Consider the following 24175-nt stretch of genomic DNA (forward strand, 5'->3'; position numbering starts at 1 on the left):
TTTTATGCATGTAAAGTAGAGAATTTTTATTGCAGCAGTCGTATTAAATCGAATTCTTTTTCTATTGTACCAAGAAATGTTAACACATTTTAAATTGTAACTTGTCACAACATGCAAAACAGGCTAAAAATGCTTTAAGGGCTGCACTATAAGTATAGACACTCCAGCAGAGTTCCTGAACCCGTTTAAGCCGCAGTGGATGTATTTTGAGTAAAAGGCATGTCATAACCCTTTGTTCTGAATTAAGTACGGCGTGCTAAATCTGCCAACCTAAATATTTTTGTTAGTGAAGTATCCTTAAGGTTTTAAAATAACTCCTTGCAAAGAAAGAGTATCCAATCTAATCAGCTTAATAAAGTATACATAATCATAAGGCGTTAGGCAATGATTATGTTACATAACGTGCACAATGACGGAATAATTACCTTTTTGTTATCTAGGAAGGTTACAGATCAAATGATAAATTTTGCAAAAACTTGAAGACTGTTTAAAAAAAATGTCGTACACTGTTAGATATAGAAGCAAGTTGCATCATAAGGGATATTGACAAGGAGCTCCACGGAAACAAGAATTAATATAAATAATAAATTAGCTTATCAATTTTAGTCCACGTCTTCTTAAGTTCGTAAAAATAGAAATTTAACACTTCTCTGAACGAAAAGTTAAAAATTCCAATATTTATCCAACACTTTTATCGTTATATTGGTATTACCGACCAGTTCTTATCTTATTTCTTCGAAACCGTAACGTCATACATAAAACAATCCACGTGTTTTTTGTATTGCAACACATTCTCTTTCCGAAATAGCTTGTGTACGTTCCCATTTTACTGATAGTACACGCGTTCAATTTACCCCCTTGAAGTGAGCAAATATTTCCTGGATTCCATGCATATTCTAGCCAGGCTATACATTTGAAGGGAATGCCTTTAACAATCTCCGGTTTTATTGTTTCAAGTGTTCACCAGGCTGGTATAATATCCACCCTTTCGATCCATCCGGCTGCTCTCTCTCTTTCTTTACACATCTTTATCCAACCCTGATGGCTTTAGCTCTCGTTCCAATACCGTCAGCAATGAATCAATTGTAAGACAACCCCCCACGCAATTTATATAACCATCTGGGAATGAAAAAGAATCCCGAAATAAAACCTACCCACTTCAAACAACATGAATGCCCACTTTCGAAATCAGGTAAAGATTTTGAAATGTCCCAAAAAAAGGATGGAATCCATTTTCTAAAATGTAATAGAGAAAATAACTAAAGTGTGACTGAAATACACTTTTTTAAGCTCCGACAAGCGATTGTGTGGAGAGACGAAAAAGTCTCTTCGTTAGCAAAATTAAAGGGGATCTAATTAAGGTAGAAAAAAATAGAAAAAGGAAACTACCTTGCCAAAAAAAAGAAAAAATAAAACCAGATTTTATATAGAAATACTAATTTTAACATGAAAAACTCTTCCTATCTCAATTTGTTTATCTAAAAATCAATTTGAATTTGATTGAGCCGGTTCGAAAAATCAATAAACCTTTCCAAAGTCAATTACCGCGAAATGAAACCGAGAATATCAAATTACCCTTCAATAAATCTACCACGTCAAATTCCGTTCGAATTTAGCTCGAAAACGAGCTTTCTAAATTCGACTACGAGCCTTAAAATTTCATGACGAGCCCTCGGTATTTGGAGAATTATATTACGTTTTCGTCGAAAAAAAAAGTTTAAAACGTTGTTCCTCCTCTCGAAAAGACGAAAATAACGGAATTTCTAATTGTATTTACGCGGGAAAGGGTGGTGCGTCGTCGAGACGAACCTCGACGTCGTTAAAATTTCAGGGCAGATGCCGGATTTAATAGATAAGGCCTGCGGGGTTTAATTTACATCCAGGGGACGTAATCCCGACAGGAGTTCGGGAAAATAATTTATGAAATGGGTTAGTTAAAGCATCCAGGGTTTAAGGAATGTAAAGTATTCTTCGTTTCAACTGTCAAATTTCGACTCGACTCGAAGTACAAAAAAAAAGAGAAAGGTTTCTTAACTCTGTGTCGAATAGAGTAAACTTCCAGCCAAGTTCGATCATTTGAGAGACAAACTGACTTCAGTCCGAAACTGAGAGAATATTTGTTGAATTCCAGTGGTTCGGTGTAGAGATCCCGTTTAGAACCAAAATTAATGTCTCTATCTCGCCAGACTTCGTGCCTTTCCGTTAACCGCTATTCATTGGAATTATTGGGTTAAATAGGGTACAAGATTAATGTCCCAGACTCTACGTACGTTCGAAGAGCAAGAACAAAAACGCCGCCGCCGTCTCTCAATACATTTTATTCCCTACTGCCGGTAAAAATTCAAACCCCGTCTTTCATTAACCCAGTTCTATTTAAAACCAACGAGTTGATTGTAGTAATTAATAGCTTCTACCAGATCTACTTAATTAAACTCCAATTAGAACGAGTGATTCATTCTATAACCTTTTTCAGCAACAATATTGTATTACTCCTATTTATATTACTTACGATAAATTAATAAGAACGTTTTAATTGCAAAATATGGCGATAATCTTTAATCGTGGGTTAACCCACATTTAACTATTTTTATTATTTAAATATTGACCTTTCATTGGTTATGACTAACCTCGTTTGATATTATTATCTTAATTCGAACTCAATTGCATTATTATTGACATAAACATAAAATTAGAACCCATTTAATTAACTTGCGGCGCGTTTAAAAAGCCAAATCAAAATCAACTTAGTGCAAAAATTGCGGATGGAAGAAGTGATGGATAAATGATTTTTGTTATCAAGATGTCTTCAAACATTTTATTGAATACGACATTTATAAATAAAGGTGTGAATTAAAAAGAACAATTGGTTCAGCCTACGTTTATGATCCACAAAAAATAATAGTTTCTTCGCTTTTCGGTTCAGTTCCTAGTGATTTAGTATTAACTATTTAACTGTTGGAGAATAAGAGAGAACAAAATTGTATTTCCAACAATAGAAATTAAATAAAATTGTATTGGAAGTAGTTAACACAACAATCTCTCGAAAAATCATGATTAAGAGGTTCAACAGATTATTAATAGTTTAGGTGGTATAACTATGAAGATAATTCTCATAAACGTGATAAGTGGACAACCATCCATCAATAAAGATCCAGTAATGAAACTTCATGTTGTTCATTATGTTGCAAGGTGTAGAATATGATTGAAAAGACGTGAACAAGCGTTTCCTATCTAAGAAAGTATTGGAAACCCAGATTACTCATCATTGAACAAGTTATATTTTTCAAGTTGTTAGTTTAGGCGTTGCAATATTCAGAGTTGCATTTATCAAATTTTAGATAGAATAGATAGAATATGTATCTTAGTAATCGGCAGGCTGGGAGTAGAAACTGAAACGGTACACAGTAGAAAATTGGCAATAACTGCAGAAACGGATGAGGTCATAACTGCGGCAGAATGGGTACTTAGCAACATTGGAATACAGAAGGAACTGATTTAAATTCTAACAATTGCAGCAACTGCGTCCAATTTACTGCATCCAACAACTGAGTGCTGGAATGTATACAACATGTAAATACTGAAATCAAACCCTATTGATACTACATTTAACAATTGAATACTGGAATCATCCACTGCATACTGAAGTTAACCACTAGATACTGGAACTAACCACCAAATTCTGATGCTAATGATTACGTAAACTGTATCTAACTGTACTATATCGAAAACATCTATTATGGACACAATTGGGTACTGGAATCAACCTCTACATTTTGGTCCCAATCTAGTTTAATTATTCTATGAAAAATATGTTAACTTCTGAATACTGGAAAGAATCATTTCAGATACCACACAACATAACTGGATACTGTAATCGTCCACGGAATAGTGGAATGATTCACTCAGTATTAGAATACTGGGAACTACACCATTCTACACAGAAATCAACAACTGATACCTAGTGTATTTAGTATCCATAGCATTTAGAACATTTATTATCCATTATGTATTACACTGATTATGGCAAAGATAGTAACTTTGTTGCTTACACCCTAACATTTTATAAGCAGCAATTGTTGTTCATAATATTAAAATAATATTCCATAATTATTGCAATATTCAAATGACGCTCTGAGTTGTTTAAATCAAATTAATCTAAAATTGATGGCTCTTTCAACTGATAGTACTTTATTACCCGATATACTTTAATGCCAAAAAAAGATAGAAAGAAACCAAAAGGTGTATGACTTTTTATTGACTCTTTGCTTATTTTTCCGTTCAGGTCGCCCATTATTATAAAGTCATAATTGTTCTAAAAGCCTCCTGAAATGGCCTTCAGGTATCTGGAGCGTAGACTGATATTATGTGTAACGAAAGTTTTTGATACGACTTTAGTACTCTGAACCTTGCCTCAAGAAGATTCCTACTCCGAACGCTGCTCTTTCAGTTTTGAGTTTTTGAGTGGATCAGTGTATAATCGTTGCACCGTATTGTTCCTTTGCCATTTTTTTTTGTCTTAGTTATTGTACAAATATCTATCTGGTGATGCTGTAATTGAAGAATAATTTCCTGATCCTTAGCACCAAATGACGTTACGTACCAGTATCCTAGTTTCAACTCGTTTTCTCGCCTCTATTTGGGTTCTGTGAGCTAATTTACTCTTTTACGTGGGTAGATTGCCGACTTCGTCTCAACCCTCATTCTCACCCTCTTATTTGATATGTTGTATGAATATAAATCTATTTGGAACAACCATGGGAGATCTTTAGAATAATAAAAATAGAATTTTTGGATTCAAATCACTAGAACTTGAGCTGCCTATAACTTGCTCGTTACAACAACCTATAAGATATATTGTAACTTACGTCCTACAAAGGTTTAGGGCAGATCTAGGTCCTTGATGAACTTTAGTATTGCTCCAAGGTCTTGTTCCTTTATGTCAGTAGGTGTCAGGTAAACTTTCCGAAAATTTTGTGTCTTAGGCGACCTCTGGCGACGCAGTCACATAGAATATGTTCAGCAGTCTCTGACTTGTCGTTGCAAAGTTGACAAGTTTGATCCTCAGCTTGTTTAATGTTGAAGAGATTGTAATTTAGGGACGTGTGGCTGCTCAGAAAACATGAGAGCGACCTTAACCCCTCTTTGCTAAAGCATAAAACCGCTTTGTTTTCTTTTGCGCCGGAATTATCATACTTTTCGTCTGTTTGTGTCCTGGAAGTTCTTTAATCGCTTATTTTTAGTGGCTTTTTTATAGTCCACAGTCGGGATGAGGGCCAATAAAGGGGGTCCTCGCTGCCTCTTTGGCCAACTATCCCTCCTTTTCATTACTCACAATGTTTTTGTGACCTGGAACACACCATCAGGTAACTTTATTACCCCTGGCGAGTTTTCTTCAGATTATCCTTTAAGTGTTAGATTGAAATCATGTTTTCTGCCATTATAAGTGTTCCTGTCTGGATTAACTTTGGCGTCATTCTATTTTATTTCCTTTTTTTTGCCGTGTATTGCTTAGTTTGTGGCATTTTTATAGAAATTCTGTAGAAAGAAATTTATCATCCTTTACTTTTTCCGATTCTCTTCTGGCATCTTTCTGAACTCTTAAATACTTGAACAAAAAAAGGGCAGAAGAAAAGCAGAAAAAAGGTAAAAAAAAATCTAAGTTTCCTTTTGTTTGCGTTCTACCATCTTTAAAAAAGTGGTTAAAAATAGTCTAAAACAAGGCCAAACATCGTTTTTGCTTTTACTGACAGACACACGCGCATTCTTTCTGTTGCAATTTCCTTAGGCTACATTTCCGATAGAAGTCATTTTGAATATTTAAAATTAACGTTGTTTCCTGGACAGCGAACCTAATAATACTTATTTCATGGTAGGGATACAATTTCAGGTACTTCAGATACTTACTTCCAAAATGAAATATTAATGTTAACCGCTCCCTGAGATCTTTTAGGTTTAATTATGAATAAACCGTATTATTTATTTATTTATTATTTATTTAACTCATTTGATAGATATTTCCGAATTTTCTCACGAAATAATTCTATTAGACGTTCCTATTCATTCAGATAAGATAACCCCAAATAAAAACATTGTAATATTTCATATCTGTCAAAACAATGCCTCACTCAAATATATAGATATTAATTAAAAACATTTTTTGTTCAATTTGGTTTCCGAACGTTGCTATTATGGGCGAACGTATGTCAAATAAAGCGTATTTCCAGTCAAAATCTAATCCGACATGAAATGGGTTTTAAACCCGATAGTTTAAGCCGAATGTTGTTCGTTGGAAATTAAATTTAGATTTAAAACAAACCATTAAAACGAAGAGTATTTACAAAAGTTTGAAGTCGGTGCTGTAATAAACATTGTATTTGTGCGCGAAGTTCAACCGGACAAGGATTAATTTATTTTTAATGCTCAGGGTTTAATGTAAATAACCTAAAATGGTGATGTTTCCAGAAAACGTGTCCGAAACGTCGGGTTTATTTCCGAGCATCTCGAAAGTGCGTCGGACTCTCTGCTGAACATATGCCCAAACAAGAGAACTGAAGAAAAAGTCCAAGGATTAACACAGGCGAATGTGCTTCGAGCTTTGTTTTTATACAAACTGTAGCCTTCGTTTCGAAGCTTTCATCCAAGATAACTAAACCCGTTAACGAGATGCTGCTCTTGCTCCTTTTAAAAGGCAGACAGAGCAACGGCAGACGCTGAATGTAGCAACGGATGATTATCTTAAATCCCCAGGTCATTGCCTTTTGTTGATCTACGAATATGAATTTTCAAATACCAAGAAAAGATTTTTCCTAGCTAATCTAAAGTTTAAATATCAAATTCTTGTTTCAAAACGTTTTATTTACTTCGATATTTGCTTAACCTCTTCAGATATCAAGTCATAACACTTTCACGCACTATTTACACTTCTATTACTAATAATAGGTTGGTAACATATGAGTAAGTAGTGTGTAATTATCACTTAGATTTTTTTTTGGTACTTGATAGTTGAAGGAAACACCAACATTTTTGATTTTTTGGTTCCGTTCTGTTGACTCAGGGTGATTTTATTACGTTTTGGTCTACTTCCCAGGACAAAAAAATAATGGTAATGCAACATGCAAGGTTCAAAGTTCACCTTGAGCTCGTATCATGGTAATGCAAAAATTGATTTTGGTAAATAAAATTTAGCAAAAAAGTAAAATTAAGTACTCTGTAGAGTTTTAACACCTTTAAAAAGACTGTATAGATACGTGTCGAATTTATCTTTTTGACGGTTTTGGTTTAGCCGAAATTTTCTGAAGGGCAGGTAGACGACAAAAGGTCCGAAGAATTCCAAGAATCGCCTAGGGATCTGACCCGCCAGGACGACAAACAGGTGTCTTGAACGTAAAACGTCCACAATTTCGACGTATAACAAAGCGAAATGGAGCGCTTATACCTTTTGCGTTAATTACAATTGAGATTAATCCGTTTTTATTGCAGCTCATCTAAGCAAACATGAGTGAAACCCACCTGTTGCCGCGTCATAAAACTATGAAAATCCACCAGGATTCGGTTAACTGAACAATAACACTCACTTTCACAAAAAAATTAAACGTCTTTTCATTGAAATATCAATCGTTCGCGCAAAATTTGATTGTACCTTGAAAACAAAGTTTTTTTTGTTGCCGTCGTCGTAGCTCAATAAAACGACACGCTGTCGTCTACGATAAATGAACGTTGGAGTCGAACTGACTCGGCAAACTGTTGGCCAAGCGACGACCACTGTCGAACATTCACGAATCTCGCCTCCCTGTACCTCCGAGAGAGCCGAGACACAATGGTATCCTCCATACCTCTTCGGTATTTCACCGCTTGCTGGTTTGGAGGATTTTGTTAGAACGATGGGAGTTGGTAAGCGCCTATTTTTTTTTCGTGGAGCTCCGCCACTTTCGAGGTCTTTCACCTTTCAACTGCCTGAGAAGTGTCTGCAGAATTACCTTGAAGGAAGAAATGTGTATCATTACCGTGATTCACAAAAGATTCTCTATATAAAACAATTATTCATGTATGAAAAAGCTGAGCAATTATCATTTCTCACTTCTTTTAATATTCCAGAAATAAATCACGAATGGTGATAATATCTGCACTCAGATAACACTTATTTTTAGTTAGGGATTAATGAACAAAAAAGAAGAACTTTAGCTGCAACGTCTCAACGTATTCGTTGTTGACCTAATGAAAATTATGTTAAAGTAAATCCAAAAACGCAAAAACAAAAAGGAAAGCGTTTCACTATCTTGCATGGTGATACAAAGATGGAAGATCGTGGTTGACACAAAACAACTTAGGTTGAAAAGCAGAAGTGGAAAATAAAAAAATCAACAAAATTTGACATCAAATACAGTAAGGTAAACTAACAGAAATCTGTGCCTAATAAGGTAAAGTTATTACTAACCACATTTATAACGTAGAAATGAAAAAAAGAAGATTTAATGAAGAAGAACCTTAGGGCAATTTTTGTTTCACACTTTGATAGATACTTCAAATGTGATCAAAGAAGTTACCTGAACAACACCATCAGGGCTGAGAAAAATAAAATAAGCTGTACAAATTTGAAACAAGCAACGTTATAAGAACAGTTGTGAGGAGAAGAGACATTGGCTATGGTAGTTGATGGAAAATTACGCAGAAATCAATACTGTATTCTAAGGTTAAACGATTATCAGGATTGTCAGTGAAATAAAACGTAATTTAATCCTAGAACATAAGGCATACTTTGAATATCAATTACGTTTGTAATTACAAATAACTGAATGCTGGAATGTTTATAAGAAATAACATTTCAATACCTAAACATCTTGGTTCCCCAAATGTTATTAGTAACTTTTTTGTCATCGTGATATCTAGGGGTTATAGTCCTGACCTTGATTTACTTAACTGTTATAACAGCAATAAACTAAGGCCCACTTTTACCATCCTCCTGATAAACTATCTAGAGGATAGTTGCCATGGTTACGGCGGTTTTAAGCGCTCTCATTGGCTAAGAACTGGATTTATCTATCGGATAAATTTATCGGGAGGTGGTAAAAGTGGGCCTAAGTGATTTAATTTTTCATTTTCACACTATTAAAAGCAAAGCTTCCAGATATGACTAACTCAATATTAAATATATTGATTTGTGTTGTCCACATATTGCATCCTATATTTGTAATCTTTTTAATACTTGTACTTGCCCAAATCGAACGCACCAACAGTTTTAAGTGATCTGAGACCAATAAGTGTGCTGCTGGTACTGTCTATGGTTTTAGAGTGAAATAGTTTGAACAAATAAATAGTTATGTGTTATTCCAAAGCAATTGATACAGTTCATCACGAAACACTCACAGCAACTCACAAAAAAGTTGTTAAATAATTTTCCAACAGGTAGAGAACAAGGCAGTATCTGTGGGGGCTTATGACTCTGATTTTCTGATTGTGTATCTTGTTTTTTTCCTTACTTTTGAGAAAAAACAAAATTTGGCTGAAAAAACAAACCAACCTAGATCTTCCTTAAGAGATAATCGGACGCCTAGAAGAAACAAAGGAAGATGGTTTTTCCACCTGTTACTGTTACCTCTAGCAGTGATAGCTGTTTTCAACGAAGGGTGATATCTCTCTAAAATTCGGTTGCTTTAGTGATGGAAAGTAGATGTGTGATTTTGACGCGTCCCTAAGAGTGTGAAGTTTTGAAAAGAATTTTCATTCGAATTATCTCCCGGATCATGGGTGATAATGGTGTAATGCCGAAAACACTCTCTGTCCGCAATGGTACCAAAAGTGATATCAAAATCCTTTTAGTGTTTCCTCTGGCAGTGATGGCTATTTTCAAGGAACGTGACATCTCTCTAAAATTCTGCTGCTTTGATGATGGAAGGTAGACGTGTGATTTTGACGCGTCCCTAGAAGAGTGTGCAATTTTGATTATTTTTGTCCCTGATCATAGGTGATCGTCCTTGGAATATCAACTCGGCTGAAGTACTGCCAAAAGAGTGTCCGCAATGGTTAAGAGGAAAGGTTTTCGGCCAACGCGTGAAACGTTCAATGCAAAATTGTGGTATATTGTCTACAATAAATATTAAAAAATCTCATTAAGATTGTTTGTGTGGTTATTAATTTGCATTATCTATTAAAATAGTGTCCTTCTTGGTAATCAACGTAAATATACGAGATTCCAACCTCATTTCTACATATTTTTACTTGCTCATTAAAAAGTAAATGCAGGTGTATTTAAAGGTTCACAGATTCAAAAATCATTCTACGTATTCACAACTTAGCCATTAAAAATATTCCTAACCAAAAACTATCCAATAGAACTCACAATAAAAAAGGTCCAATATATCCAATATAGCTCGCAATGACTTTTTCGTATTTTAGGTTAATCGACTAAAATTCCCTAAAAATTATCAACGCTATCTGGGAGATTGAACGCAAATTAATTGGTTTTATTTATGTGGTTGTGTAATGTTGCCAAACCCAGAATATCTCCATGGACATTACGTTGGATAATAAAGTAAATTGGAAGTCACAAAGAGAGCGATATGGAAAACATAGGTTTGTCACCCAATGATGCATCTCTTTGGATTTAAACAGTCGCTATTTGATGATCTAAGACATAGAGGTAGTTTACTAAACTTCTTAGAAGTAGCAGTAGGATTTTCTAAGGATGATAATATTGAGAAAATATTCGAACATTGGAGAAAGATGGTGAATTACGCACTAACAAACATCTATATAAACTAGAGCGAGGACGATGCCTATTATAACAAGACTGGATTGAGGGGGACAACGAGATTGTTTATAGTGTAGAGACTTAATAGGACAAAATTTAAAATTAGAAGAGGAAGTCTTGAAAGGGCATCAATTCAAAACGTAGCATTTTTAACTAATGTGTAAGCTGACTACCAAAAATTAAGTACCAATAGAGAACTACATGAAACAAGATGGAAACTATTTTTAATCTCAAAGCGGTTTAATAATCATGTATTATGTTTGATTGTGTGCTTTGAAATAATACTAACAAATTCGATATTGCTGTGAATGCGAATGTTGGCGGTGTCCTTTAATCCCCTTGTTTTCATTATACTATGTGCACCGAGCGGCTATACCTGGCACGTTAATCTAAGAGCAATCCGCAAAGTTGAAATATGAAACTAAGGACGTGTTTTTCTCGCTTTGAAAACTGTTTTGTGTAAAACGCTTCGCGGCAGCCGTTTTAAAGTGTTCGTGACAGCAACAATAGTTATTACACACAAAGCGTGCACAGAAAATGCATTTCGAGCGTTCCTCTACCGCACTGAGGCTGCTGTTGTGGTGGTCGACGTTGTACAATGTTGTTCAGTAATTTACCAGTTTGTTTTTGTTGTTCCAATCGAACGGCATAAATTATCGATTTTTGGATTACATCAAGAGCAACGATTGTAATAATGAATGTGTGGGTAATTGTTTTTTTCGATGTATCGGTTGAAATGGATCGGTAAATTTTTTGTCTTGCCTGTAATATATCAAGCGATGTTTTACAAATGCTTCGAAATTGACTTTATTACGACAATACGTAATAATGCTATTGTCCGGAAATCGTGTATCGCAATTACGGTTAATTGCTTTTAAAATGCGAGTTGTGAAAGAGAATAAAAGTGTATTGTGTAATATCAATGAAATTTTATGAAACGGTAAATCGTGGTTGTCGTAATTGTAGTTTGATAAAAAAAATGACATGGTGTCTTACATTCATCTTCAAAATCTTACAAAAGCACAACAAGAAACTCGTCCGTTCAAGGTAGCCAACGTTTCGAGTTGGCGACAACGTGCTTTGAATTCTGCAAAAGGCAAACGCGGCAGTAAATTTTATGGATCAAGTTAACAATAAATTTTAAAAAGGGGACGCGGCACGTACAACGAATTCCCTTGGGATTACTCACAACCGTGGCCTTTTTACAACGATACTTAACCGCGGCCTTTAGTTCATGATATAAGATCCACTTTCGCAAAGAACTATGTATATCGTCTCGTCCTTATACGACCATCCATCAATTCTATCTGATGCAAAATTCATTCGTGAAATAGCTTTTCGGTTATAAACCGTGCCTATGAAAAACATTTTCCGTGGATTAAAAAGATAGGAACAAATCGATAGCTAAAGTATAAATGTGGCATGTGTGGGGTGTAAGTATTTTGTGAATCCAACAGCTGGCCGCGTAAGCGAAACTACAAGGGTCGTTCGATAGATAAACGGGAATGGGGTTCGACCGTGTATACTAAAATAGAATACCCTGGGGGAAAGAACGGCATCCTCCCTCTCCGTCCAATCCCTACGAATTTTTAGGAACCTTATTGTGTAGTTTCATACCCTAGGTTCGATAATATTGAATGGAAGTAAATTTCAGTACGTTTTACAAAATAAAAAATAGTTAATCGTGTTACAAAAGTATAACGTACGATTAACTCCTTTCAATTTGTAAAGATTATATCAGTCTATTTAGTATTTAATCGAAATACTCAATTTTAAAGATAAATCAAAAGTTCAACTCAATATTAACTGTATGCATTTGTGATGTCCACATATTACACCCTATGTTTGTAATCTTATTAATACTTGTATTCTTAGGAAAAAGGAAGAAGGCGATAAAGCACAAATCGAACACATTAACTGCTTTAAGCTGTGAGACTTTTAGCTGAGACCAATAAGTGTGCTGTCGGTGTGTTTCTGTGGTTATGGAGTGTAACATTCTACCCGTAAACTAATCAGGTTTTAGATATAATGCAAAAAAGGTGTTAAGTGATGTTTTTAACAGGTTGAGAACAAGGCAGTATCGGTGGGGGCTTATGACTATGATTTTCTGATTGTGTATCTTGTCCTTTTTATGTATTTTTGAGAAAAACAGCCTTCTCAAGTCTGTCTTCCTTAAGAGATGATCTGAAGCCTAGGAGAACCAAGGAAAGATCGTTGTTCTACTTGTTAGTGTTACTTCTGGCAGTGTTGGCTACTTTCAAGGAACGGTGAAATCTCTCTAAAATTCCGATGCTTTGAAGCCTTTTGAACCCTTGAAGAGTGTTCAATTTTGATCATCTTTGTCCCTGATCATGGGTGATCGTCCATGAATGCCAAATCGGCTGAAGTACTGCCAAAAGAGAGTGCCCGCAATGGTACCAGAAGTGATATCGTTAAGAGGAAAGGTTTTTGGCGAACGCGTGAAACATTCAATTCAAAATTGTCCCCAATAAATATGAGAAAATTCCATTAAGATTATTTGTGTGGTCATTGATTTCCATTATTTATTTACTTTCCAAGGGAGCAAAAACGGGACAGACCCAAAGACATTGCTCCACAGAGTTTATACATACAATATAATATATATAATGCAATATACCATATACAAAATTAATCAGCATCTACATCGAAGAAAAAAAAATTAAGAAAAAGGAAAAGAAAACAACTAAATAGTATGCGAAACAGAGAATTATAAATAAAATAAACTAAAACTGATACCGCTCGTCCGCATTTATGATAATGTTTTGAGCGAGCAACTTATACCTCTGTTTACTGAACACAAATAAGTCAATGTGGAGACGGTCTACTGCTCTCTCTATTCTAATGATAGGAGAATTTCTATAAGCGTTTGTGAGCGGTGTAGGTGCATAGAAAAGCAAACCGTAACGAGGTTGACGGGGAGGAACATGTAAATCGACACGAGACAGAAGGTAAGGAGAATCGCAGAGTCCGTTGAGTAATCTCTACAAGAACATGGCATCCACAAGTAGTCTCCGCTGACGGAGGGTGAGTAAACGATACTTTCCACATGCAGTGTTATAGTCTTCGTAAACATGATGCGATTTATAAGAAAGAAACTTTAAGAATTTCATCTGAATCCTCTCAAGTCTGTCGACATAGCAAGAATACTGGGAACTCCAGACACAACTACCAAAGTTCAAGATGCTATTGATAAAAGCATTATAAATACTGATGATCGCATACGGATTTGTAAAATCCTCACAAGAACGCATTACAAAACCGAGCGTCCTATATGCATTATTGACCACACCATCAATATGAAGACCAAAAGATAGCTTTTGATCAAGGATGATACCAAGATGTCAAACAGATGAGTTCCTATTTAAGACGTTATTGCCAAGTGTATAGTTATAATTACACATTTAGAGATATTTAAAACAAAACAGTTATCAGAACAGAACTTGCATAGATCGTCAAAGGTCACTCTGAAATTTGGCGCAATCATTTACACTATAAATAGGGAGAAACAATTTAAGGTCGTCAGCATCCACTAAACCGTATGACAAGAGTCCGTCATGAGACGTAAGAGGTAAACCAGTCCAGCAAATACCCAGCAACACCAGCGCGATACAACTTACCGCATAACAAGTTATGATCTACCTTGTCAAATGGTAGATCATAACTTGGTCCGTATAGTACTAAGTCCGTGTATACCGTGTCTACTTAGACTTGTGTGGGACGGACTTACTAATTGCTAAGCCTAGGTGGGTGTAGAAATGATCTATAGCAGCATTTACGTCATTGCAATTCAAGATTATGTCCCAATTTATGTCATTGAGTTGAGCCGAAATATCAGAAAACGAGGCCTTGTTGTAATTAAGGGCAGGGGAAATGCGGTCCATCAAGTTATCACCTTGAAGAATGTCAAAGGACAATTCAATAGTGGTGTGAGCATTATCCTCGATTATTAACCCATTTAGTCCTACTGGTGTGAAAACGCACCAGCGTTTTTAAAATTATTTTACAGCCATATATTACCAGATTTCTAGCTGTTTGTACGATAACACTCTAAGGTTGTTAGGCTATACATATCAAAATATTTCATAATTCTTGCTATTTAAACCATATTTGCATCAATTCTTTTCTATTGCAAATTTCTATTCAAAATATACGATAGAAATAAAACTATTTTTAGTGCATAAAATTCTTCAAAATTTTGATATTTGCAAGGTTTTAGTGTATATTTTCCTCATATATATCTTGAAACGCGAAATAAAAATATGAATTCTGAAAATACGTCTTGAAACATTCATGGTGCAAAAACACACCATTGGGATGTATGATGAGATATAAGGATTACATCATCTTTGGTATTATCAGAAACCAGTTTAGACGTATTTATTTGGTGAATTCCCTAGAAATAGTCGTTTATGGACATAGTGTGTCCATGTTCATGTGGATATGAAGAGTGCTTTGCGAAGTATCACAATAAATGATTATACCGTTCATCCCATTGCATTTTGCACCAATTTTAGTATAAATATTTTTTATCTTAAACTTCATACCAAAGTTGGTATTTGTTAGTGTTATGTTGTATTAGTACTATTATTTATTTACGGCTAATTTATTACTTAGTTAATAAATGATAATGAAAATTTTGGTGTGTTGTTCATTTATCTTACCAGTGGTGCATTTTTGCACCATCTCATATCTCAAAAACAATTTTTTTTTTCAAACAACTCTATACATTTTTATACTTTTCATTCCATCTTATCTTAAGGAAAATTATAAAATATCGATTTTTTTTAATATAAAGCATCGTAGGACTGAATCGGTTAAAGAGGTAGAGGCGATATTTCTATAGCCGTTTAAAAAATGATTAAGTTGATCGAGTTCACAAAGGGTAACAGCGCCCAAGAAATCGACTGAACGTTCGTTTACGGCATTATGTACTAAAATTCTTGGTCATCAATGTAGATATACGAGATACCCCTGTTATCTTTGTGTTAGTTTTTAATTGTGTATGTAGAATGGTAGAATCTGTGAGACCTGATCATTTGTCAACAGAAAAAATATGATGGTCTTATGAAGCAATTTGTTAACTGAACGAATTTCAACCTCGAACAAATTTTTTCACCTTTTGTATAGGTTCGATAATATTAAATAGAAATAAATTTCAGTACATTTTACAAAGTAAAAAATAATTAATTGTGTTACAAAAGTATAACGTACGATTAGCACCTTTCAAGTTGTAAAGATTATATCAGTCTATTTAGTATTTAATCGAAATACTCAACTTTAAAGATAAATGAAAAGATTAAAAGAATTCTAAATAGTTTATACTTTAACACATTTTATTTTGTGTCCCAATTTATCGATCGTGATTGAGTAGTCGGTATCGCTATATTCGTATCGTTCAGCAAACGTCAAACAAAGAGAAAATAACTCGAACGTAAACACCGATTAATTCGACTGGCACGTGCTATATGTAGGCTATTGAGTTGACGCTTGTTTACTTAAAGGCAATATGTTTGATTTTATACAATTCGCTTCGAATAATATCAAACGCCGATTGTTTACTGTATATAGCATTCCGTTTGCAGATACATTGTAAAAGACAAAATAAGAAAGGCTAGTTTTAAAATGGGAGATGGATACTGTTAGAGAGAGATGAAAGAGAAGAGTCAATTGAATAACCACCCAGGATGTACTACCGTGAGACGGACATTTTGACCTTCTCTTAGTTTATTAGACGGTTCTTTTGTCGGAGCTGCAGCAGCAACGGGGAGCTAACGGCAAAGTCCATTTATCAAAGTTCAAGATGCAATCAATTCGTGGGGTCTAGGGTGAGCTGTTGTTGAGACAACGGGTCGACGACGAAGAAAGACGTTGCTTTCGTTTGGATACGCGTCCATCCAACGCCGTTTCCTGTCCTACACGCTCCATTTGCCATCGTTGCCGCTTATTAAATTGAGACTATAGGGACAATTGCCTCAGTTATTTATATCCGTCAACGTGGGGCCGAGGATGGAAACGGAAACAGAGAGAGAACCGTTAAGATTGAAATAAGGTCCTGGTTGATTAGACTCGATAATGAACGAATGAAAAACGTAGATAGAGGTATCGTGATAAAACGGTTCTTTAAGGAAAAAAAGTTAGAAATTGTTCTAGGCAGACAATCTGATTTATGGGTTACGAAAGTTATTGCGGTTATCTTCGAGAACAATAGAGTCTAGGACGGTTATCTACGAAAGTAATAACATGTAATGGAGTGCAATCGACCGAGACAAATCTGTATATGAGGGCGTGAGCTCAACCTCTTGGTGATAGTTTGGAAAATTGCACAGCATTGCAAAGATTGCAAGGGGCGTTCTTAAATGAAATAGGTGCGTTTCAAACTAAAAGTGTAAGAGGATATACTTTAATCAATATCTACGCGTTTCAACGTAATTCTACATTTTAAAACTTTCAAAATCCGATTATCCACCAGACCGTAAGAGGTTTTGTATCATATATCGTCTCAAATTTCTCATTCACCTCACTATACATTTAACAGGAATTAAAATCAAGTAAATTAAAATAAATTCTTCAATAAAAATAATGTTTTGAAAATTATGTCGGAGTAACATAGAATATATTCTGTTTGCCGTTGAGGTTGAGATTTTCTCCGTGGGGTAATTACATGAGGGAGTCGGGGAGAAAAATAGGGGAACAAGGGAACCATAGAAAACATCCCATCTAACTCAACGAGAATAAGAGAGACGGAAAGCGAGATAGATACGTATAATAATATCAATGTGAGTATTGATCCATTCGAGGTTTATTAATAGTAAATCAGAACGCTGGGGAGGTTACCAGTTTGTATAATGAAACTCAGATTGTAGTTTGGATATTGATAGCTTTTATGTTATAAATACAATTGCAGAATTGATTGAAAAAAAATTTGTTTGTGCATCAAAAATGTATAATACAAAAGAATGAATAAATATTACTTGTATGTTATTTGAAAGAGAATACGATTAAATTTGCACAACAGTTGTTTATATTATCGTATCAATTTTACCAATTAAACTAACTCGACACATAAACTCGTTCAAACACCATATTTATGGACATTTCAACTTGCAAATGTTAAAAATATATTGTCAACTAGTGCTGGAAGCCTCGATGGACATATTTATACAGTCCTATTTATTAATGCAAATGTATTAAACGTAATACCCAGTAAACTATAAAGAATAAAAAGCATAAAATGAAATTTACCATATTATTTTTTTTTTGATTCAGTGATGGAAATGGAATATAGAATTATTCACGTTTGATATTGCATTTTGCCACTGCATCTTTGGAACAAAATAAGACAATCGCTAAAACTGCATCCTGCACCGATCGCGTCTTCTCCCAACCGTGGAAATATGCGCTTGGAGGAGTGAGTACTCTCTTGAGGCGACATACTTTATGCAATATGCCCTCCGCTCGGGATGGTTTGGAGTTTTGAACTTTCCGCAATATTACAGAGTTGCATCAATTACACGGTTTGAGTCTATGCCTGCGTCAAGGTATGCAATATAGACGTGTCTCGGAAATGGTTGAAAGAGTTGAATACAAAACTAAAATTGGAAATTATTTTTAGGATCCCTATACTAAGTGATCGGTACATTTTAGGAAAAACTGTTTCGAATGATTAAGACGTTTGCCCCTTTTCCGAACACGTGCTCCATTTCACTACCATCAAAAGCACTCAATTACTCCTTCTAGAGACATTAAGAAGTTTTAAAGCACATGTTCCAAAAATTGTTTTGACTTTTGCCCCGCGAACCGTCTGGTTATAGGACGTAAATTTAACGTGTTTCCATTTGGAAAATTTATGGCGGTATATCACTGTTATAGGTTTCGAAAGAAAAAAAATTTACTGTAATAGCCCTGGACATAAAATAAAAGAAATAAATTACGAGCTTTTCACAGCCTAACTGTTTATTATAAAGTATAAAAAACGATTGTTTGCAATAAAAATTTGTGTAAATTTGAATTGAGGTTTGTGTATAGAATAGAACACAGGGTACTTATTGGTCGTCATTAGCGCTATTATCCGTCTAATTCCAAAACACGCTGCCCCAATCCCAGAACTGTTCCTCACCCGACTTGACAAAACGCCGGCGGGGACCGGTCGATTTCACCCACCCCCGTTCGAAGTTGAGCCCTTGTTTCAAGGGAACCTGGTCGCCCATAAATCTACGGGATTGTATCGGCACGACCACACCACCGCCCCCATAACGTCCGTTACAAGCAGATATCGCCTCGTACGTAGTTGCTGCGGTAATGAGGAAGATCGAGAATAAAAAATGAACAAAAAAGAATTGTAAGGGTTAGAAAAATCGAAAAGCCCATTCCATCGTTTTGTTTCTATTGTTGGAAACTGTTTATGTTTTCACCATAACGGTACGTTTAATAAACGCCCTCGTAATACGGCAACGATTGCGTCAATTTCTACGTGCGCTCGCGAGAGATCGTAAAGTTTTATTACGAATTTTAAACCGGGCACCGTCGACCTGTTAGCTACTGGCAAAGTTCGCGTTTACATTTGTAACTTTGCGACGTGTGCAGTCGTAGACGCGGTTTTGCAGGAAACGGTAGGTAACGTTTTCGACCCTAAATTATTGAGTTCCCGAGGCAAACAAGTAACCGCATCTGTTCGGTTCTCACCCCGGGACGGTAATAAAACAAACCCCGATGTTTGCCTGGAGATATGACCGTTAACGGTACCCACCACCTTATCGATACGACTGCAGTTAAATGTCCACCCATATACAAAGATTCAGATAATAAATTCACTTTGCCAGTATATTGATTATTGATTTGATGCCATCTATTTTTACACATATTTACTAAATAATTACTTAGAAATAATAAAATTGCTCATTTTAACCCGAGTTCTTGTCGCTATAACGAACTCAGCTGCTAACCAAGTTGTGAACAAGCAAGATAATTGACATCCTCCAATTTAACTAAATTGGTAAACTTCTCATCGTAAATGCGAGGTAGACACATTTTTGTTTCATCAGCGTATTAAGTCTATTTACTGACCCAGTTTGAAGCAATTTTCTTATTTGTTTCTCTTGAGAGTATAATGTAGTGAATACAATATCACAAACATTTCTCATAATGCCGGTTAACGGTTAACTAGTTAAAAGTAAATATAGAAAGCTTGGAAAGGATAAAGAGTATTTGCAGGTACCCATAAAATTGATTTCAAGCTTCGTTGTGATCATTTAATCTACTCTAAAACTTACCTGTTCAATTACAATGCATCGGTGGCATCCTGTTGACATTTCTAACAGGTTTAATTTTAGAAATGTTCGTCTCTCGGACATTGATTCGAACTACCGTTGATTGGGATACGGAGCTAAATAATCGCGATCGGTTGGTGATATTGATTTATTCTATTATCACTTAAATTGGGCTATAGGGAAATTTATCTCGTTCAAATGTGAATGTGTTCGAAATGGTATGATAAATCAAATCGAAATCCTAATCAATCCGTTTATTTATTATATTTGTTTAAGGAGCGAGTAGAAAATATACAAAATGGGATTCTTACTCCCATGACTCTGCTCATTGTTATATCCGGAGACGGTAAGGGTGTCTCCTCGTTATTTTTGTCATATTTCGCTTGTGTGTATGGTCCCCTCTCTGTGAACTCACTTGGTCATAATGATGCTCAATATACTACATTGTTATATGTGTCTAACTAAACATTACACAGAAAATAAGTTAGAATTCCTTACTTATCAAGATGCTTCAAGGACAACGCTCGCGGTAGTATTGCGTAATGTTTCACAAAGAGCGAAATCAAAGAAGAATTACTCAGCAAAGAATTACCTATAAAAATTGTGATAAGACTAGAAAGCCAAAGAAATATTTAATATTCAAGAAATAAGCAAAGCCAAGTGGAACCAAGGAAAAGATTACCGAACATACCTCAATGTTTTAACTGCCAATGTTATGGGCACAAAAAAAATTATTGCTCACTTAAACAAAAATGTGTTAAATGTGGTGAAGAACACAATCACGCCCAATACAAGAAAAGGAAAAGTGATCCTCCCAAATGTGCCAACTGCGGTGAAGCTCATCCTGCTAATTACAAAGGATGTAAGGTTCATACCGATTTACAACAGCAGAACACATGACAAGTAAGACGAAGCACACACAATTCTCATCATATCGCCCAATAAATCCTAACTCGACATATGCCCAAACCACGTATAATAACTCTTAAGCCCAACACAATAACATGAATTCCCAAACACAAAATTTATCTTCCTCATAAATTCCCCTAATTGTATTATCCATCATGAACTTCATCAATAAAATCATTACCCCTTTGCTCACACAAATCAAATCTTATTTCCTCAGCGAAATACTCCCAACAATTATCCACGCCTCCTAAAACATTACAAAATTTAACAAACATCAATATTGTAAACTTCAATGCCAACGTAATTAAGAAACAAAGACACCATCTAATAGCTTTTTAGTAACTTTTATACACATGACAATATCGATATCGCTGGCATAACAGAAACCCATCTAGCACCAGGATAAGACTTTAGAATAACAGGTTATAACTGTTTCCGAACAGATAGACATTCCAGAACAGCAGCGGGAGGAGTTGCAATTTTAATAGAAAGAGGTATAGCACATAATCAAAAATTAACAAAAACTAACAGCATGGAAACAGTGGCAATCAATATATATTTAGACAATCATAAACAAATACAATTATATGTAGATACCGGCAACCAAACGGAAACCTAGAGGAAAATAACATCAGAGAAATATTTGCTAACAACAATGATGGAAAAATCCTTATTGGAGTTCTGAACACTAAAAATATATTCTGGGGGTGCAGAGCAAATAATCCTAATGGTATATATCTAAATAACATCTTAGATCAATACCAACTAAATGTACATGTACCGGATGAATATACCTATTATCCCTACAGAAGTGATTATCAACCGGATATTCTAGATCTAGTAATAACGAAAAATTTAAATTTCCCCATTCATCAATCAGTAGTCAATGAATTGGACTTTGACCACTTACCGGTTATAATTACTTTCAATCAAGAACTGACTTGATACCCTAAAATACAATATGACGATATGATATGACGCTAACTAAATCTAAAAATCATTTAATTGTTGATGGTATCATATTGTAGTAAAATTTTCCGTTCTATTTAATAATTTTTTAACAAAAAGATAGAGCTGGGATTTCCCAATACAGGTACAAATATGAAATTTGGACTATATCAGTATTTACAGAATTACATCCCTCAATTATCCAAAAATTAGAGTTTTGTTGTTGATGCCGTCTCGAGTAAATTGAGATGCTGGTACAAGATGTTGAACACTCTGTAAACAGTACCCAGCATTCTTCATTCCATGGTATTGGAAATCACATAACAAGGATGACCACAACATTCTGAGTTGAGGCAGAATGTCGGAGAGCATGAAAAGTTGCGCTAAAAGTTTTTTGACACACTTCATCGCCTTTTTTTATGTTAATAATTTAGTGCAAGCAAATTAGAAAACGTTCTATAACTGGTTTGCAACCATTTAATTTTTGGAAACCTCTTTAGAAGGTTACAACATGGAATTTTTCAATTTTCTGTTTTATATACGTTTTTTAACTCTCCTATTGTAAAGACTCATATGTTTTAGACTTAATATCGACATGTTTTTAGGTATTCTATTAACCATTATGAAATTTAAAAGTAATTTTTTTATACCATACGTTCCGAAAGTTATTTTGATTTTGTAATACAATAACCCCGATATTTGCCTAAAGATATAACCATTAATGACACTCACCACTTTATCACGACTTTATTTAAATGTTCCCCATATATAGAGATGAAGATAATAACTCGTGTTTGCGAGAGTATTGATTATTGATTGGAAAGCGTCTATTTTTACCCGTAAGGTAAATATTGTTATCTATTTCCTGTTACGCTTCTTTTTCCCTCGATATTTACATTTTTCCGCAGGTCAGTTTGTTTTGACTCTAACCAAATATTATACGTATAGGAGGGTATGATAATAAATATTTGAAAGGGAAGGACAGATAAAAGTGTTAAACGTTTCGTTTCGTGTTTCGTAGTACGGCCAACGAGTTTTAGTTCAAAAGGAGTTACAAGCAGCGAGTAAGTTAGATTGAGCCCATGTGATAAATTTATCGACATCTCGGAAGTTTCCCACTATTTTAAGTAAAGGGAGGTCTGAGCCTGCTTCGCTAATACAAAATTCCACTTCGTCTACTTTGTTAGCGCACGGTTTAAAAGTTTAAGATGAAAAGATTAGTTTAAGCGTCTTAAACTAATCTTTTCGGACGTACAATTTTCACGTTGTGCCACAACACCTTCAACGGATACATCCTATGGTATGCATTTTATTTGCTTGCTTCATACATAATTTAAATCATCAAACGCATTAACGTTCATCTCTCGCCGTTTCGAAACTGCAATAAAAACGACCACGAAGAGTCCTTATAAAGCCTTTTCCTGGTCGTGTTCGCATCATTTCGTATTCCTTTTGAAGGGGAAAGTTTAAGTCGTCCCTTCCTTCCAGATATTTACATGGTGAAATTTTATTTTCAAGACTCGAACGCGAGTGCCTCGTCTCTTTCACGGTCTGCGGCCGTCGTTTTTGCGGTTTCGGTCCGACTGGGTTATTTTTAAAGGGAGCCCGGATATTTCACTATTTAATGCCGGTCTTTGAACGGCTTAACATATCGATGAAGCCCCCCGAAAACTACAAAAAGATCTTTCCCTCATAAATATTCTATTTCTGGTTTGAAAAGAGATACTTTTTTCCCGTTGAACAACGCCGGTCGTGTTTATTATGGTGATAAAAAATACGGTTAAGCACAATTAACGGGGTTGTGTGTTATTCTTCTCGACAAATTTCATACGTCCTAAAGTTATGATCGCACGGGACGGAAAACTTCCCGAATTTATTGTGTACATAAAAGTTTTCTGAGTGGCGTCTCCATGGATATAGATACCGGTGCCGAGAAAATCCCAGAAGGACTCCGATAAACTTCGCAAATTAAACGTAGCAGTTCTAGAAAGTTCGTTATTCTTTTCCTTTAGATCGCCTGGAAAAGTCGAGATAAGGTTTCGTCCGGCACGTTAACAGATGTCGCAGCCTTGGACGTCGTCATAACGTCACTATATTATTTTAAATCAACGATTTTCTTGGTCGCACCCCGAAAGTAAGCACCAACACATTCCATTCTCTTTCAGTTGCCCTCTGAAAGCAAACGTTCTGACAGTTAGCGTCATAAATGTAATCTCTGGCATGTGGTTTGCATATCAAACGTCGAGAGAATGATAAATTTATTTAGATTCTTCTCTAACGGTTT

The 24175-nt window shown here is 35.2% G+C and overlaps 1 protein-coding gene across 4 annotated transcripts in view; it reads right to left on the minus strand.

The window, feature by feature from the left end:
* The window catches only part of LOC111418123 (kekkon 5), a 228467-nt gene that overhangs the window by 45440 nt on the left and 158852 nt on the right, over window positions 1-24175 (minus strand). For 2 of the 4 annotated variants that reach the window (XM_023050583.2, XM_023050581.2), the window contains exon 1: window positions 7510-7745. The exons of the other annotated variants lie outside the window; for them this stretch is intronic. The gene's annotated coding sequence lies outside the window, so the exon portion shown is untranslated. Of the gene's footprint in view, window positions 1-7509; window positions 7746-24175 lie in introns of those variants that run through there. 4 annotated transcript variants of the gene reach the window in all.

The sequence above is a fragment of the Onthophagus taurus genome, chromosome 11 (assembly GCF_036711975.1).
Source record: "Onthophagus taurus isolate NC chromosome 11, IU_Otau_3.0, whole genome shotgun sequence".
In the NCBI taxonomy this organism is placed as follows: Eukaryota; Metazoa; Arthropoda; class Insecta; order Coleoptera; family Scarabaeidae; genus Onthophagus; species Onthophagus taurus.